Source organism: Gymnogyps californianus, chromosome 9, assembly GCF_018139145.2.
Source record: "Gymnogyps californianus isolate 813 chromosome 9, ASM1813914v2, whole genome shotgun sequence".
Classification (NCBI taxonomy): Eukaryota; Metazoa; Chordata; class Aves; order Accipitriformes; family Cathartidae; genus Gymnogyps; species Gymnogyps californianus.
In genome coordinates this window covers 6,953,005-6,971,694 of record NC_059479.1, presented here as the reverse complement: position 1 = coordinate 6,971,694, position 18,690 = coordinate 6,953,005, and positions in this window count along the sequence as shown.

Sequence of the window (18,690 nt, the reverse complement as noted above, 5' to 3'; positions counted from 1 at the left end):
AAGTAGCTTAGAAATTGACCGGTGACACTATAGCTGCTCTTGGAATAATTTTGAAAAACAGCACTTTACTAACTTTCATGTATGTTTAAATCCAGAACTATTACTGATTGATTAGACCCAGTTATATCTAGGTCAAAATGTTAAATACAGATGTAGCCATTTGCCTGAGAAGTGCTTGGAGTAACATTTATTTGTGATTCTTGTGCAAAAAAAGAACATGGTCTGACTCCATTCCCTTCTAGACAAAGCAAAGCAGAACTAGATTTTTGAAGCGTCAGCAGTAATACTATAGACTGTCAAGGTCTGTGGGATGATTTCACAGCAGCAGTGCTGTCTTACTTCATCCATAAGATAGTCAGTTCTATCTGAAACTTGTAATCTCACAGAAGCAGGAAAAGTAGAAGAGCTCTCTATTTGAATAATATGGGGGTTTGCCAGTGTTTTTAAGCCTTCTCAACATGATACATTTTTCCACAAAAATGTTTGGTTTTAGACAGAGCCTATTCTGCAGTACCGAATTAACAACACCAAGTAAAAAATAAGAGACCAAATTAGTGTTAATCCTGGAAAACAAATAAAATATTTACCATTTTATTTTTCCCCGTACATTTCATTGACTTTGAACGTCAATCCTTTTTCTTGGCCTCATTTTGACACTTCATTAGCCAGTGGGTCACCACCTTCACTTTACTGAGTAGTGGTTATTTTTCATGCCCACACAGATAGTGGATTCAGACCTGATTTGTATTGCAGGTAATAAATGGTAATTATCTGCACCTTTTTTCTGATGTGAATCACTGTCTCTGAATTGGAGGAACTAAATCTTTGTAACTTTGATGACAGCGGATTAGAGTATAACCAGTCTTTCTCTGGTATACTTACTGGGGCAAAGACTTAGAGGTCATGCATTCAATTTTGTGTAATTACTGTCAGTTTACTGATGAAGATGAAAGAAGATAGTGTATACTTAATCAAGCAGATAAGCATATGAAGCTTTTGCATTAAAGATTTAATGGAACAATAGACACAGAACTCGAAAATGGACAGTGGGCAAAACATGTCCCTTCTGTGACTGCTCATGCTTTACTCAGAATGGTCAGGACAAACAGTAAATGCTTTCTTCTTTTTCCTCCATCCTTTTTCTAAAGATGCTATAATGAAAATCAGGGAAACAGGAGGCCAAGAACAACTTCAGGAAATGTAGTTAAATTTCACATTTTTTCCTATAGAAGACAATTGTGAAAGGTGCCAGCGTAGATGCACTAGAGTCTGAAATTATCTGTGGAACAGAGACAACATTGACACAATGGCATAAGCTTTGTTTTCCCTGACTGTAACGTTACCACAAGTAGAAATGAAATCTGCTGTAGTTCATATATTTAAAATTCACAACTTTTATTTTATTTATCTTCATAACAGTGGTGATCACTGTGGTGTCTACAGTGCGTAAAATTCTACATTTCCTCATACTTGAAAGGACCACCACTTAGGGCTGCCTCTTACTGGACTGAGAGGCTCAGCACAGGTACCACTTCTAAACCCATTCAGGCTGTCTGTCCCTTCTATGTAATGCGTCCCAGTGGGCTTTTCCTGGCCGTGCTTTACATGCATTATCATGCCGTGCGGGAAACACAGCAAGCATAGCAGCTTGCCAGAGTAAAAGCAGTTGGTTAGGGCTTCTTGTAATACAGCAGTTCAACAGTTGAAAGGATCATCTGTACATTTTACAGAGAGAAAAAAAAAGGTGTTGAATAAACATATTCCATGGAGTAGGAAACAGGAGCATGAGCCTAGAGTACTACAGAGGAATGCTAACACAAAACTAGTATAATGCCACCACCTGCTTCTGGGAAGATTATTTCCACCACCCAAGAAAATGATAGGGCCACAAAGTTATTATAAGAAAGGAGACTGCAGGAAGCAGAAATACATCTTTCTTTAGATGTGTATTAAGAGAAAATAGTGATGATTATTGAGACATATGCCACAGTTATTCAACTCCAGCTAAGATTCTGATCTAAGATATACAACCCCAAATCAGGATTAGACTCCTAAGCCGACAAGGAATTTAAGTTTTAATATACATCCTCCTCTTCATCATTTCCTGTTGATTAGTGTGGATGATGTCCCTTCTTTGTGCTAACTATTGTAAATTCCACTTGCTAATTCCCTTCACTGCACAGGAGCGTAGGTATTTACCTCAGAGCTGTTGATCTCGCACCATCAGGTTACAACATGCCAAGATAGCCTGTGTATCCAGCTCTAAGGTCACAGACAAGATTGCAGCACAGCAGCAAACTGAGTCCAGGTCTCTTGAATCTCAGGCTGTGTCCCACTTGCTGGCCTATTTATCCATCAGAAAGCAGCACTGGTAAGGAGCAATGAGTCCGAATCTAACTGGACCCTGAAGCTGATTGTATTTTCTAGTTTGTACAGATTAGTCTACTAAAATGGTGATGGCAATTCTTAACTATATTTGAATACATGAACTGGAAATGTAAAGTTCTGTCACTCATTTTACAAGCTCATGAAATTTCAAGGGGATACAGTTCTAATTACCTCTCATATCCAATTTGCCAAGATAAGTAATAATTTCTACTCTTCTATTAAAAGCAGATGTAAGGAGCATGTCAAACAGCTCAAGAGTACAGTGCTCCCCAGATGCTACACCTGTTTCTCATACATCATTCTCCGCCGTTTCATTGTCTGTGTTTACCAGAAGGTTATGAATAGCTAAGCTCTGCCACCAGGGAAGGTCATCTCTGAATGATCCTTATTACTTATTACTGCTATTTACTTACATTTTATTAATGGTCCACAGGCTCTACTCGGGATCTAACTTGGCTAAACGTTATAGAAACATATGGTGAACATCCCCTGCTGAATATTCTAAGCAGAGAAACGGATAACTGGTTGGAAAACGCTATACTGGAATGATTATGAAAACTGGTTGACATATTAGTTCCATTCTCTCTACCTATCCTTACTTCTAAATATTTGTCCACAAAACCAAAGTTTAGGTTTTACTTCTGTTGTCATTTAAGCTACAATGATGTTAAAAAAAAAAAAAGAAAAATATAGGTACTAGGATGATAAAAGAGAAGTTCAGTGAACAAATGACAATGTCAAGAGGAGATGAATTGCTTTGGACTTCTTGCATCCCTTGGGAAGGAGCTCCTACCACTGTTTTTGATGAAGTTATACAAAAGTGTGTTGACACATATATTTATACAGAAACAATGAGTCTCTTGTCCTATTATTAGAAACAGTTTCAGCCATAAATTCTCCCTGGATTTGAGACTCATCAACGTCCCCACAGATTTAGTGGGCTTCAGGTCTGATGTCAAGATTCGGAGTCATCTTCTACATAAGAGACTTAGTTGGATAAAGTCTGTATTAGACCAAAAGCCCAGGGGCTTTGTAGTCACCATCATTTTGTTCAGACTGATGAACAGGACCTGATACACAGTTCCGTGAAAGAAGAGTGCTACTGTAGAATACAGTATTTAGAGCAGTATTAGTTATTTGCTGCACCTGGTTAGATCCTCTAAAAGCAGTGGGACTGAAATCCCAGAGATAACTGAAGGCAAACAATGGAGAGGTACACTGTGGTTTTTCTAAACATCAAATAATTGTGAGATAAGTCTTAGTAAAATATCTTACTGTGTCATTTCTATTTCTGAATGCAATTCTTCACCTTCTGCCACGATGGCTCTGTTTACCAGTGCAACACTAGTGGTTATGTATCTCTTGTCTGCAACATCTGTTAAGAACTGGAGGGGTTTCAGACTGTGAACTGTAAAACTCTGATAACAAGACAGTAAGCCTGGCCCAGTGACCCAAAACAAAGGAAGCAATGGACTTAAAAGGGTAATGCTAGGAGAAAGAAGGAAAGTTCTGAATTAACCTGGGATGATTATGCGTTCTGACAGAACGAAGTAACTCCTACTGGCTATACTAAAGCTACATGGCAGCAGAATGGAACAAAAACAGATGCAGACTTTGCATGCAGTAGATAATAGAGTATCTTCTCTCATACATGAGTAAGTAGAGCTGCTGGAATAAATTCTGTCAACAGCCACTAAAAATACAAGTAATTAGACATATATTTAATATACTAGATTTAATACATATCCTTATGGAAAAGTCCATAAAGGTATAGCATAAAATCACAAAGGAGCATGCATACTTACCGTAAGATGTTTTGTTATGTTTATCTACAGAATATATTATTATTATTATCCCCATTACAGCAGCTCCTGGTGCAGCTTTGCACCATCCACATATCATTTCTATTAAAAGCTGTGGAATAGCTGTATAAAGAAGGAGTTGGTTTGTTTTAATCTCCCAGTGCCCCTGCTGGCTCTTCCAATTCATACCCCTTACAGTTAGAGGGACTGACAGAAGCTGTAACCCACACATTACTGGGTTCCACTGGACAGGGATCTCTTCCTTCCCCCAGAAGGATGATTGCTTGTCTACCTTAGATCTCTCACTTTCACTGGAGTCTCCTGGCACTGTTGAACAAATTTATGTTACCTTTGTAGTAGTAACTGTAATACTATACTGTGCAGATAGCACCCAGCTGTGCTCCCCAGCTCATGCATTTCCCTGGCCTCTGACCAACTTCACCACGGTGAAATGGAGTGCAAACAAAAACTGTGCAAGCAACTTAAACACGTCTCTAGCAATTGACCATAGAACCCTTACTGCTCTTACAGCATGTATTCACGTTGCCACTGCTACGCAGATAATTGCCTTGCCTGGACGCAAGACTTAGACATGACGTAGTTTAGTATCTGCACAGTGATAGGCTTCTCTATACACTTAAAAGTGGATTACAATCATCTTAGATGGCCTGTGTATTCCTTGGCCAAACACTCTCAGCAAAGGTCAGGTCAGTAGGATCCAAAGAAACAGGCATTGTTTTCACTGGTCACTTAGGGAGTTCAAGAGTTTTGAGGCAGATCTGGTCAAGACACATTGGCAACAGTTTCAATGCAGCTAAGTGCTATAAGAACAGTACAGTCAATAGTGCCGTGTCCTCAAGCAAACTTTGACTATTCACACCATTTTCCTGATGACACCAATATGGCTGATAGTACACTGTGCTTGATGATATCTGCCACTCAGAGTAATTCTAAGGTCGGGACACTACTGCCCATTTTTCAGCCTCAGAGTTAGCAACAAAGTACTAACAGGCATTAAGATAGGTAAGGCTCATGCAAGCAAACTTGAAAGGCATGGCAGTGAAATCCCAGACTCCTTTGTATATGTCTCTCTCTTTGTAATGCCAAATACAGCCACTATGTTTGTATGCAACCTACGGGAATACACACACCTTCATGTTCTTAGACTTGGCTTCCTGGCTAATGGCTCTCTCCTGGCTTTGAGGATTAAACTTCACTGAAAGGCTATGGAAACCCCAAGCACTTACAGTTCTTGCTGTTATCCAGTGTTTGAGGACAGACAAAAAGAGCAGCAATACATTTGAAAGGTAATCTTCATATGGGGAAGAATGAAAGCCCGATGCAGTTACTGTTTTTAAACAAAAGTGTGGGAGCCTGTGGAAAAGAACATAAACAGCCAAAGGAAACTAGTATTTTAGGGTGTTTACGACCCTCCCAGACTGTCAGTTTTCCATTTGCCTTGTCAATTTTCTTGTGTTAGTTTTAAATGTTAGGGATTGTTAGCCCCAGATAAATACGGTTGCAATAGTTGTACCTTTTCATGGGGAGGAAAAAAAAGCACTGCACCTTGTAAGATTCTTTGTCTTCTACTCAGGAATTTATTAAAACTAATTTTGAACTATGAGAACTTTTTCTGGGTTCTAATTTGAGCTGAGACTCTTAAAGGACCAGTCTGTTGTGTTCGTTAGAGCTCCATAGTTTGGTTTGCACATTTGAGAGAAGGGAAGTGATACTTGACTTGATATAACTGTCGTTTGTCAGTATTTCAAGATGATGATGGTTAAAATTCTGGTCATCACTGGATCTCAGAGAAATATGTCTGAGAATGTCATGTTATTGGTTGAAAACGTGGATAGTAGCATCAAGTTCCAAAAGACACACTAAGTGAAAACAAAAATAATAATTCCCCAAATGCCAGTGTAATAAATAATATTACAGGAAACATTGGAAGAGATTTAAGTCTATCCTCTGAAAATTTCCTTTTGTGACATCCACTTCAAGAGGTAGGAAGGGGCTTTTTCTGGAATTACTTTTACAAATACTTCTAAATAAATATTCTCAATATATAATACCTTTCTTTTCTCACATCCCTTGGAGTCAAACTGTTTGCTATCATTCTGCTCCAGCCCATTTTCTGTTACCAAGGAATTCCTGAAGCTTGCTGGCTCCCTATGATGGAAATGGTACCCAGGTTTGTGCCTGAAAGGGATCCCAAGAAAGCTGTCATGCAGATGAAAATTTGACAGTTGTCCCATTATCAGTGTAATTACACTGATGTGTCAATGTGGGAAGGAAAACTGTTTATTTGTTTGAGGAGTTTCTTTGGTTCAGTAACTGTCCTCTCCTGATATTATTGCATACCACTAATATCAAATGGAATTTCTGAACCTTATTTTTTAATAGGAGTGCACTGTAGCAAGGTAAAATGTTAAGTTAGGCATGCATAAATGTTTCTTATGTGAATCTAAGGGAGGATGGCTGACTGACAAGCAGAGAGAGAAAAGTCTATTTATATAAAAACAGGCAGTGTTGATGGAGGCTTCCTCCTCTTCTGTTCTGCCGTTTCTTCCCCAGTGCCTTGCCAATAGCTTATGCTTAATTTGCATGGCCTACAACGGCAGGCAAAAGAGCAGTTCAGCCTCAAGTCCGTTCAGCCTTTAACCTCTCTTTCAAAACTGCAAACAAGCTTGCAGATGTCTCTGCAAACCATTGGGATTCTCACATTCTTCACTGAATATTGTCCCATAAGGCACCAAAGGTATATTTGACTGTTGATGATTTGACCCACTATCAGAGAGCCAGATAAAGACTCTGCATGCCAGTTGGGAGAAGATAAAGATCACACCAAACATCATCTGTCCAACATTCAGGATCCTCTTCCTGCACCTTTACCCATGAACAAAGAAAGTCACTTGCAAATGCCTCTCAGCCTAAGGATTGAGTCTATTGTACAAATGTTTCACTCCCAGCGACTGTTCTCCAGTCGATACGATGAATTCAGCATATAAGCTAACGAATCCATACAGTGAAGGAGAGCTACTCCACTGTGGTGACAGATCTTGGGATCCCAAAGCTTTACAAGACCAATTAAGAAGCCAGTTAAGAACAGAGGGACTAATGTTAAGAATCTTACTTTAAATTTTATCTTCCCAATTTTCTAGGCAAAAAAGGTACAATGACAAATGAGTTATGTGTTAAAAATGGATGTCCGTATGTGGAAAAGTTGTAAGAATAATATTACTGTCCAGTAAACCAGGAAAATATGAATGTAGATGGCATTGTTTAAATCTCTGTATTCTCCTAAAATATCTTTTAATATTGTTATAACAAATATAGCTGAAACACTGCAAAAATTAGAAAGCTGGCTTCTTCCATTTTACACATTCTTAGAAGTCCTTTCTGCCATTAGCCTTAATGTCTGTTGTGATTATGTGGTGTTTCTGTACCTTGTACAAAATGTCTGGCTTGAAGCAAAAATATTGTGGTATGTCAAATAAAACAAATTTAATACCAATCAGCTGCACTAATTGGAGTGACAGTGACATTCTGCACTACACTTAAGAGCGGAAATACCTTACAGACAAGAAGCCTGACATTTGACTGAGATTCCCTATTTAGACTTACTATATTGTTTAGAAATGCAACCCCTAAAATGGCAAGCATAGGATTCAAAATGTATTAGCACAGTTATAGTATTTGTAAAATGTCTTAAACCTTTTACACAAGAAATTTTGCTTATAGAAGGACCTTGACAAAGCAGTTCTCCCCTTACTCTGTGAAAGAAGGCTCTCCTTTTAACAATGTTAATGCAAAAAACCCCTAAATCACTACTGACTTAAAAATAAACATGTTTCCTTTGATTCTACCTTGAAATTCACTTTTATTTTATAATCTCAGTTTAAAAAATTGGGATTTTTTTTCTTCTTCTTATTTTTTTTTCTTTTTCTTTTTTTTTTGGAGATCAAGCAAGAAATTCTTTCTGTCAGCCAGTAGAGAAAAATGGTAGTCATCTGCCTGCAGGAGAAGTCCTTGCCAGTTTACACACATCTATAACCTCCTCATCTCAGGGAGATGAGATTGAGATAGGTATAAAACCATTGTTTAGTTTGCATAGCGTAGTTAGTCTTCTGGTAAGACTAAATGTCAGGTCTGGTGGAATTTTTGTAGTGTAGACACTTGTTCGCTAAAAATCAATCCACACTAGCAAGGAGAATTGCGTAAGAAAGAAATTATAAATCCAAAAGAAATAACAGTTGATAATAACAATTAACTGGATTAAAAGCTGCTTTGGGATGGAGGTCATTCCCTTTTCCAGGTATCCATCTCAGAAGACTCACAGTTACTCACAAATGCTAAAAACCAGAACCCATTCTGGATAAAAGAATATTTTCAAAAGTCAGAATTCTGGGAATAAAACTCTGGAATTCTTAGTCAACTCTGGACAGCAATCATAGACCGCATTTCTGAAGAAATCTCTAGAACAGATACCTCAACTGTGACACAAACAACTGACTTAGATGAATAGCTGCAACACTTTCGGCTTTCAAGAGGAATCTTGTGTGCTGAATTTCCCCCAACATAATTCCCTAAGCATCTAAAACCGAGAACAAAAATCAACATGCCTAAAATGATGATGTTTAAAATTCAGATCTCAATCTTTCTGCGCTTTTCCTTTTCCTAGCAATTAAATAGGATAAATGTTTAATTAAGAAATGTTAAAAAAAAGCATACTCCACAGAGCTAAGGACATTAAAAACTTACAATGATAAAGAAGTTCAGAGTATTTCTGCCATGTTAGTTCACCAATGATTAAATTGGTTTAAATATTAGCTATAGTTAGAGCTGTGCAAAATAGACTTTGTTTTTCAGAAATTACACAGAACTTTTCAATTTCATAGAATTCTGCACTGCCTCAGTTATGGGCTTCATTTGCAGTGCTGATTAAGTAGATTTTTGCATCAAAAATGCAAATGTACACACATTTTTGATGCAAAACACTCTTTGCTTGAATACTGTTACGTCTGCTGTGATACTGGCCTGTTTATGCTCAACAAATTTTTCTGTTACTGAAACTTCACAGTACATTATGGGCTCAAAACAGACCCACTTGGGGATAAAGAAAACATCCTTAAAGTTATGCAAAATATTCGTACCAAAATGCAAATACTGTTTACAGTTTTCAGCATTTCAGTATAGCAATTCATATTCTAAATAGCAACCAGCTAGAAGCTATATGGAAAACTTTTTAATCAGTCTCTGTGCTGGATACTTGTATCATCTTGTACAACAAATGTTGCAAAAAGGCTGGGCCCAGCATTAGGTATAAAAATACTAGTTTCAGAGCAAGATAGTGGGTTTAGCTACATTTAACATCAGACACATTCAGAATGAGATTAATTTTTACCAAGAAGATTTTCGGAGAAGGGCATTCAGCTAGACAGGGGACTGTTTCCTCTGGGGGAGAGAAAATCTATAGTCAAAGGGTTGGATTTTAATTCCACCAATGTTAAATTGCACCAAAAATGAATTGGGGCCAAAATAATTATTCACATCACACACCGCTGGGCAGTTATAGATGGATGTATTTACATTTTGCCAGAATAAGCAATGCCTTCTGAGAAATATAAACCTCTGCTTCTTTTACCCTTGCATCATTGATGAATACAATTCTTGTCATTGCTCACTGACATAGCGAACGTACATCCTCTCATCCCTCCATGCATATTTACCTTGCTGTCTCCCTTGCACTAAGTAAAAAGTCTTCCACATTTAGGACACAATGTTCTGTTTCCTAGCATGCTGCATCAATAAACTAATGACACTTCTGTCAGTCTCTCCTGTGGTCAATTCTGCCTCCTCAAGAGATGTCCATAAAACTGACTATTTCTCTCCACTGTACCTAACTCACACTCACTGGTTCACAAAACGATTCTGGAGAGTGAGAAAGAGAAAACAGTTACATTGCAAAAGACTGTCAGCTTGCAGAAGAAGAAACACAGGAAACTATATGGATGAGAACTCCACCATACTAAGAACCTTGCTCAGTTCTGCACCTCAGGTAATAGCCATTTTTCAAAGAGTAGAGGTAAGTGAAGTATGTTTTAGAAGTATATACTAACATGCAGGGCTTCATTGGGGTGAAGTCTACCTGTATGAGTGAAGATGGCCACTTCCATCAAAATTATGACGATCCAGTCTTACTGTTTGCTGAATTTTGTTTCTTTTGAAAATTCTCCCACACATTCTGTTGTACAGTCCTTGCTTTTCCAGTCTGAAAGTGTGTAGTGCAGATGTTCACTGATAACTTCAATTTTCTGCTCTGCAAAGGGCAGCCACCACAGCGGCAAGAGAAATTGTGTGGAGAGAGACAAACTAACTGAAAGAATATTGGATGAAACACACAGTGAAAACGAAAGATTTCAGAATTTGGTCCACAGGTGAAAAAGATTTGAAGTTCAACAGAAAACGTTTGGTTTAAATTAGGCATCAGATCCTACCTGATCTTTCACATCTGCTCCTTTTTAGACTCAGGGACCTGCAACTGATCCGCCATGAAAGAAATCTGATTAAAATCAAAATGAAAGAAAATTATGACTGTGTTGGTACTGGATTGTACCAAAATTGCAGGCTATGTCTTCATTAGGAGCAAATGCTTTATTAATGTAGGAAAACTAGTATCCTTTGTAAAGAAAATAACTTCATGATGATAGATCTATGTTTTATATAATTTGATTCCTTGATTATACAATGTACTACAGTAAAAATATAGTTTTGCTGACATAGCAGGATTTACATTAAAGGCTTCCCCTGCTTACTACATCAGTAGGACCAATGTCTCTTACTTACCTTGATCAATGACATACATTAGCTGAAACTGGCAGGGTACACCTCTCCTCAAATGCAATAGTGCTCATCAATCTGGCTCCAACTGACAACCAATAATGGTGAACTTAGTAAGCAACAACAAAAACCTGGTTAGGTGAATAATCGTAGCAGTAAGCAATGTCTAAGACTAATCCTGGTATAACTCTTCTACCAGGTATTTTAATAATATGCATAAATAGATTTTATTCCAAGGCCAAAATTTTCTAACAGTCCACCCAAACCAAAGACGTCAGAGACAGCGTTCAACAGATGTATTTTTATTACATTCCAAGTTGTTTACTTTACATTTAGCTTTTTAAATTTTGCTTCACAAGAAGTTGTGCTTGACTCTCAGATTTGAGTCTGTGTGGCTCATAGATAAGTAGCTGCAAGTCTGAATCACTTGTTGGACAACACAAGGGAACAGATCAAGAGATCTTTTACCTACTATGCCAGTTCTTTGCCAAATGCAGGAATCAAGAACACTCAAGATTTTACAGGGCAAAACACATTGTGAGCTCAAGGCAAACACAGTAACTAAATGAATGGGAAAAGACAACACTTCCCTGATACAGTTCACTGAAACCCATAAAAATGAAGTTTATCCTTTTTAAATTGTTCCTTTGTGTAAAAGGGATTATAACGCCTAAGATTTAGTGCTTCTTTAAATGGTTGCTGCTGTAAAAGTAAGATTACAAAAATGAAATGATTTAGGAAGAAAATACAAGGACAGATGCAAAAAGCCCCCCAAAGCACCTGAAATAGTTTTTGCTGAATTATTTAGCATAGCTGTGTTCTCGTCCCCTTTTGTAACTTCTGTCTACTCCAGTTTACGATTATCATATTCTGGAAAAATTCCAGTTTAAAAAAGCGCTAAGTCACCTCACTTCAGCACATACAGAAGTCTTACAACACAGAAGTATTTCAGTGGCAAAGCAGTTTCTCCTGTTTCCACATTTTAAAAAGTTAGATATCTAATTCCACCTTATATTTAAGAAACATCCTTTAAATTAACTTTAGCTTTACATATTGTAAAGTGGCATTAGAGAAACTTGTTTTCTAACTATGTCTGCTTGTTTGTAGCAGTTCTTAAGTGATTTCTTAAGAGACTACTCATAGCTGGTATATGGTCCGCCTTACAGAGATGTGAGCTGAATTTTGTTAGTGAAGTGCTGTGGCAGTAATGCCCAAAGATGACCACCAAATCTCAGCAGGCAAGAAAATAACGGTTATTATTTTAAAAATGCAATTTAGACAGTTGGAACCCAGTTCTGGCTGACTGAGCGAATTAACCCCTACCTTTTGCCCTTCCCCCACACTGGCACCTTTCACAGGCTGTGCAACAGTATTAACCGTATGGACAAACATGCTGGCGCTTTATATTGCAAACTGAAGGATGAGAGCTGAGCAACACCTTGTGTTAGATGATAAAACTAACCATATGCTGTGAGTTTGCTCCTTTTCTTCCTTAACATAGCAGACTTTTTCTCTCTGTGCTACCAATTTCCATTTTTCTCTTTGAGGCATTTACGTATTTTCATTACCTTCTGAAACACCAGCTTTCATAAATCACTTCATAACACTATTTTATACGTATTTTCTTCTTCCTCATTATTACATTCCTATCTTTTCTGGCATTATTCATTATACCAAATGTTGCTTTCCAGTGTAAATCATGAAGTTCCTTGAGGTATTTTTACCAGTATGATTGAGAGCTGAGACTGACAGCTGATTATCACCGTTCCACTTCGTTTTTTTGTCGATCCTTCACTATTAAAAAGTTAGATGCTTGTCTCTCACTCACTTCAACTGGAGATAGCTCTTTTCTACCAACGTATACTTTGAATATCCAGTTGGGTAGGAATGCTATAATAAAGTAATTATTAAGTTATGTTGTTGTGAATGACTGCAGATTATTCATTTTTGTTAAGTGACTATACTGTGCAAACATAATGTAGATGATTCAAAAGGCATTTCCGTTATGTTTTGTTAAATCCACAGTAACTAGATACTTGGAAATATTTTCTCCTAAACAGAATCCATGCCCAGTTTTGTGATAAAGAATTTATAAAATAATTTTTAACCACCTGATACCACTATTAAGCTTACCTTTAAGCTTCAGAATATGACTATTTAAATGCAGGGAACCAGCTGCTTTTAGGAACTAATGAGATGAAAAAAATCATGTCATAAAACAACACATATTCTATCAGCATATAAAGGGTATTAAAAAAAGCAACAAATTTCAATAAACTCATACAATTGATATTATCCATTTTTTTTAACAATTTAATCATGCTTCAAGAATAAAAAATTATATAAAGTTAAATATTTATGTGGGCACTTGCAGATGGTTTGGGGAAATTTTTTGTATGAAGAAACTTTGCTTTTGATGGAGAACTTATCTTCTGTTAAAATTACAGATATGGATAACTATAATTTGACATACAGATGGGGAATGATTCTGAAGTCCACAGAAAAGCTGCCATTTATTTCATTCAGAGTATCAGCCTGAAATCAGCAGAGCTAGGCTTAATATGCATAACCTACACAGCAGCATCCAGATGTGACTATAGTACACATAAACATTACAATAATACGTTAGGTAACTGCTCTAATACTACTAAACTGAAGAGCATTTTGGATGTCTGGCTTGGCATATTAACCAGACCTAAAGATCTAAATATGAACTAATTAAAGCTCTCTATAAATTATACAAGCTACATTTTGTATCTTATCACTGCCTAAGAAAAATTGATGTGCGTTTGCATCTACTAGCTCCTGAAGAAGGGTTTTGTTTCCCCTAACACCTGCCTTTTACCTTCTGGTACCAGTAGGTCATAAGAGGCTATAAATTACCCTCATTACCTTAATAATCATAGGACTGCTGAATAAGCTCCATTCCATCATAACATAATCACATTCCAGCATCTGCATCAGGCTTTAAGACTTCCTACTGCTTATGAGGAATAGTGGTCTGAGTCAATCAATACAGAAAGCATTAACATTGTGCAACATATTGAATATGTGATAGAGACACTTGCATATCATTACAGCAGCAATTCCTCAATGATAAACTTAGGTATCTAAAGTGAATCAATACAAATTTTTGCTTCAAATAACACATGCAGGTCGTAACAAAATGTGTTTGTTGTATTTCATCTGAGTACATTACCACTTTCAGTATGTTTTTCTTTCCACTGCAATTCACTGTTCAGAATTCTGCAGGTGTTAGTACTGAGGGAATGCAAATGGATTTGCAAACTAACTACAGAAACCTGCCAATGTCTTACCTAGGAGAGGGAAGACAAAATGAATTTGGACCAATTTATCTAGTCAATGCAAGGAACAATTTCTTTGCCAACCTTTCAAAAATCAAGCCGATAAAGCAGAATCTTGTGCAAGTTTTGCTAATCTACTTTACAGGTGATGAAATTAAAGTCAGAGTCTAAGTTACTTGCTCTAGCTTAGTAGTTGGGCTAAGAACAGATTCAAAGGACCATCACCACCAGCTTTATGCTGTATCTATACACAGGGCTCTTGTATTGGACAGAATTCCTCCACATTGTTCAAATGTAACTAAAAATCACCTCTTTAATTTCTTTTAAATTGTTCTTAACCTTTACAGTGCAGAGAAAATTATGTAAACAAACTGCTGCAATAATGCCTGCCTGAGCCTGCAGTGTAAAACTGTGACTTTGAGGAAGCAACTGCTCCTTGCTTCTCTGGCAGCATCCAAGATACCAGAGAGCATTCCTTTCCCCCTGCTTTGTCTTCCTGCCCTGCTGGGAACTGGCCTACAGCAGCATCTTGCTTTCTAAATTTCCTTTCCAAGACCTGCCAATCAAAGTGCAACGCATGCCTCCTGCACTACTCCAAAGGCAGATAACAGGACTTCCCAGAAGCACAGCCTGACGAGCAGATAGATCTGTCTGCTCAAACTGCTCCCACAGAGGCCCAGTGCTCAAGCCATTCTGCTACACGTGAGTGTCTGTGGTTTGAGTCTTTGCTTGGGTAAGATTGGGTTAAAAAGTGAAAACTACAACAGAAGAATAGAAGAGTCACTGTTGTACTGATGTGGATCTTCTTTCCACATCCTGCTAATTCACTAGTTGTATATTTTTCCCCTGAGTGTTTCTCAGCTATAATAATTCAATGCCAGCTTTTTCTGCTTTTCATTTGATGGGGAGATGTTTTACATCAACAATTTTTCTCAAAAAAATGAAAACTAAAAGGGCACAGCTAACAGTATTTCAAATCATCTCTGACTACTTTCTGGGAAAAAAAAAGGAAAAGAAAAAAAAAGACAAGACAGCATTATCACAACTGTAGAAACTGTCTAACCCCACCAGTGTACACTTTTCGATTTTACACTTTTCATAAACAGGGAGTAAAATATTTATTTGGACACAATGATGCCATGACTACTGACTTATATTGCAACACTACTACTACTAAGCTTTATTCCTAACTGGCAACAATATCCTGTGACGAGCTAAAATTCTCTGAGTTAAAAAAAATAAAATAAAAAAATCACAATCCCAATCATTATCAGTTTATTCTCATGCTTCAAAAATCTTCGCAAAAAAGGCTATTCATTGGGCAGACTGCTTGGAACAGTGTAAGTTCCTCTCTTCCCCCATAAATAACAGATTGGCAGACTTCAGCAGTTAGGCAGCCTGCAAGCCTAATCTTAAATTTCTTAGCACTCAAGAATTTGAGCCCAAGTCTGGACAGTGAAATGCAATGGAGAACAAAATACTCACACAGAAATACATTCAGTTGAAATGTAAGAACCCTCTTAGTTTTAAGTTGTTTATGCTATCTGAAATAAAAATTATTTTATTAATGTTTGCAAGTGCATCTCCTCCTAAGAAAAAGATGCTATGACTCTTTCAAGACTCGTCACCTAGACACAAAATAAGCTACATAAAATACTGTGTCACTCTATTTTAGGTACTGTTTGAAACTCATTAAATCTTACTCAAATTATTGTTTACTCAAATTAAAACTATAGCTTATTGGAAGAGATTTTCATTAGTTTCAGGTAAAATACATATTACATTTACGAAGACATTGCCTATGATTAAGTTACATCTTTCTTGGCTTAACAGAATTTTGAAATATTTCTGGAAGCACAATTTTCATTTCACCATTCTATGTTGCCACAGCTTTCAAAATCCCAGAATCTTCATTAAAGTATAACAGATCGATTTCAAAATCTATTATGCACCGTGCCAAATGCATGCAGGCAAATTTGCCGCTCCTGTTTTTCTGTTTGGTTTTAGTACTACTCATTACATGTAGTGCAAAGGCCTTTTTACAGGTTTGTCATTACTTTTTGCCTTTGTAATCTCATTCTCTTCATGGCAGTGAATTCAGTCATTGAATTCTCATTATTTTTTTTATTTAGTCTGTATTTTTTTTTAATCTGCAAATACTGCTGTTCTTTAAGTTGACTGATCCTGTACCACTTAAGTAAAAGAACTTTACTTCGATAGGTATGGAATCAAGCTGTGATGCATTTAAAATGTTATTTCTTTAAATTTACAACTTCATTCATAGTCTATAATATATATACCTTTGGTTAGCACTTGTTTTTATCTCCTCAAAGTAATCCTTTTCCCTTTTTACTGCTCCAGTAGATAAAGAATGTTTGAGAAAGTGTGATCATTAACAATTTCGTCCACAAATGGAATAGTCTTCTGAGGCACTTCAGGGTATCTGCATCACCAATGCAGAAACAATGCTAAAATAACAGCCTGACATGAATCTCTAAGGCCGCTGAATCGCCAGTCTGATAATTACTCAAGTCATCCTTGTACTCTCAAAGACTGTTTAAAAACATACATTTCCAAATGTTGCAGGATTAACTTCTACAGGTCAGAGGCCTGGGTATGTGGGGTTGGTGTAATGTCAGTGGAGAATCAGAATTAGTTTATGCTAGATCTGACCAATGCCTTATCAGGACCAGGTCTTATTTCTTTTTTTTTCTTAAGGACTCAGGCACTTTAAAAAGCAGATAAGCACTCACAGGGCTTTTCAGTCATCTGCACCTCACAGATAATTTGCCCCGTAAGACTCAGAGATCAATTATTTCAATGGAAGAAAGTTGGGCACATTGCCCTTATAAAAACCTGGCCTGAAGACCTGGCTCTACTGCTGCCTCACTGTGAGTACATCTATAGCAGCATACTGCAGGCTGACGCAAGCCTGCTCTGCATGTGCCCTGAGCAGGCAGGGTGAGAGCCAGTTGAAATCAAAAAGCTGTGTGATTTTGTTAGCATGGTGCCTGAGATAATATCCTTTGCCTCTCAGATGGGTTTCTTAGGTTGGCCTCGTTACTGCACTAATGCAAATAAACAGTTGTCGTCAGCACCTTGTGAATTTAAGTGGACTAACTTAGTGTTTGCTCACAGCCTACAGGCAAAACAAACCCCAAACCCAAATCCTTATTTGGATTTTTCCTCTCAATCTTAGCTTCACATCTATTGAAAGGGATTAATTATGGCCATTAAGTACTTATCAAATAATTCTGAGCAAATCAATTGAATGTTTTTATAATTTTACTACAGCCCGGTAATATTGACTTCCTTAAAAAACATGTAGAAAGGCTAATTTTGAAATCATGACTGGAAGAAACAATAGAGGGGAGGAGTATAGCTCAACTTTACAGGAAGTATCCAAATGTAAGAAAGAAGTCTATCTATGTGGCAGAGCGCCATAACTTGCTATCAATCTGAAGTTCACATACAGGATTTCTTAAGCATGTGAGGAAGCAACAGAAATAATTACCATTAAGAAAGGTATTAAGGTACCTCCTACTTGTTTCAGGACAAATTCTGCCTGCCAGTCTCCCAAAGGTAAAAACATCTGAGAAGATGATGGGAATCCCAGGCTCCCACACTAGAAAGTCAAGAACATTTACCTAAAAGTAAGGATCAAGAATATGGTGTATGTAGGACACCATTACTACATTTTTCTTAATCATGACAATCATAACATTTACATTTATAGCTGGCACTTAGAAGTTTTCATTTTTTTTTCATGGTAATCCCATAAGAAAATAAACCTCTACTGCTTCACCATATATCAAACAGTGCATTCCTACTATAGTTCAGTACATTAAAAATAAAATGGTGCCTTCGACTATCCCTTGGTATATCTTTTCCACATATAAACAGTTAGTTAAGGAGTGTTGTATCAACGTGGCTGATCATATTCATTATAATTCCATTCAATTAGAATCTTAAGTACTTACTGCAGAAATTAAATGCTATCTCTTGATACTGTTGTGCAGTTCAGTCTGTTATGGTGACATCATTAAGTTATTTAGGGTGCAATATATAGTTTTGAAGGTAAAAGTCTGTCAAGTTTCTATTCCGTTAAGACAATTTTGTGACTGAGTGAAGTAAATAATTTGGAAAAAACCAACAATAGCTGTGAGACTGACTATGTGTCTGTCTTAAAAAGTCTATATTGAAATCCAGCCACTGAAAATGAATATGGACCCATGCAATTTGTTTAGTGATTCCCTTTTATTGCTATTTTTGTAAAAATAAAACGGTATCACCATGATTTAATGTTGGGGTTTTTTTTAATTATATACTTTTTTGGACTATTTTGTTTCTAAAGT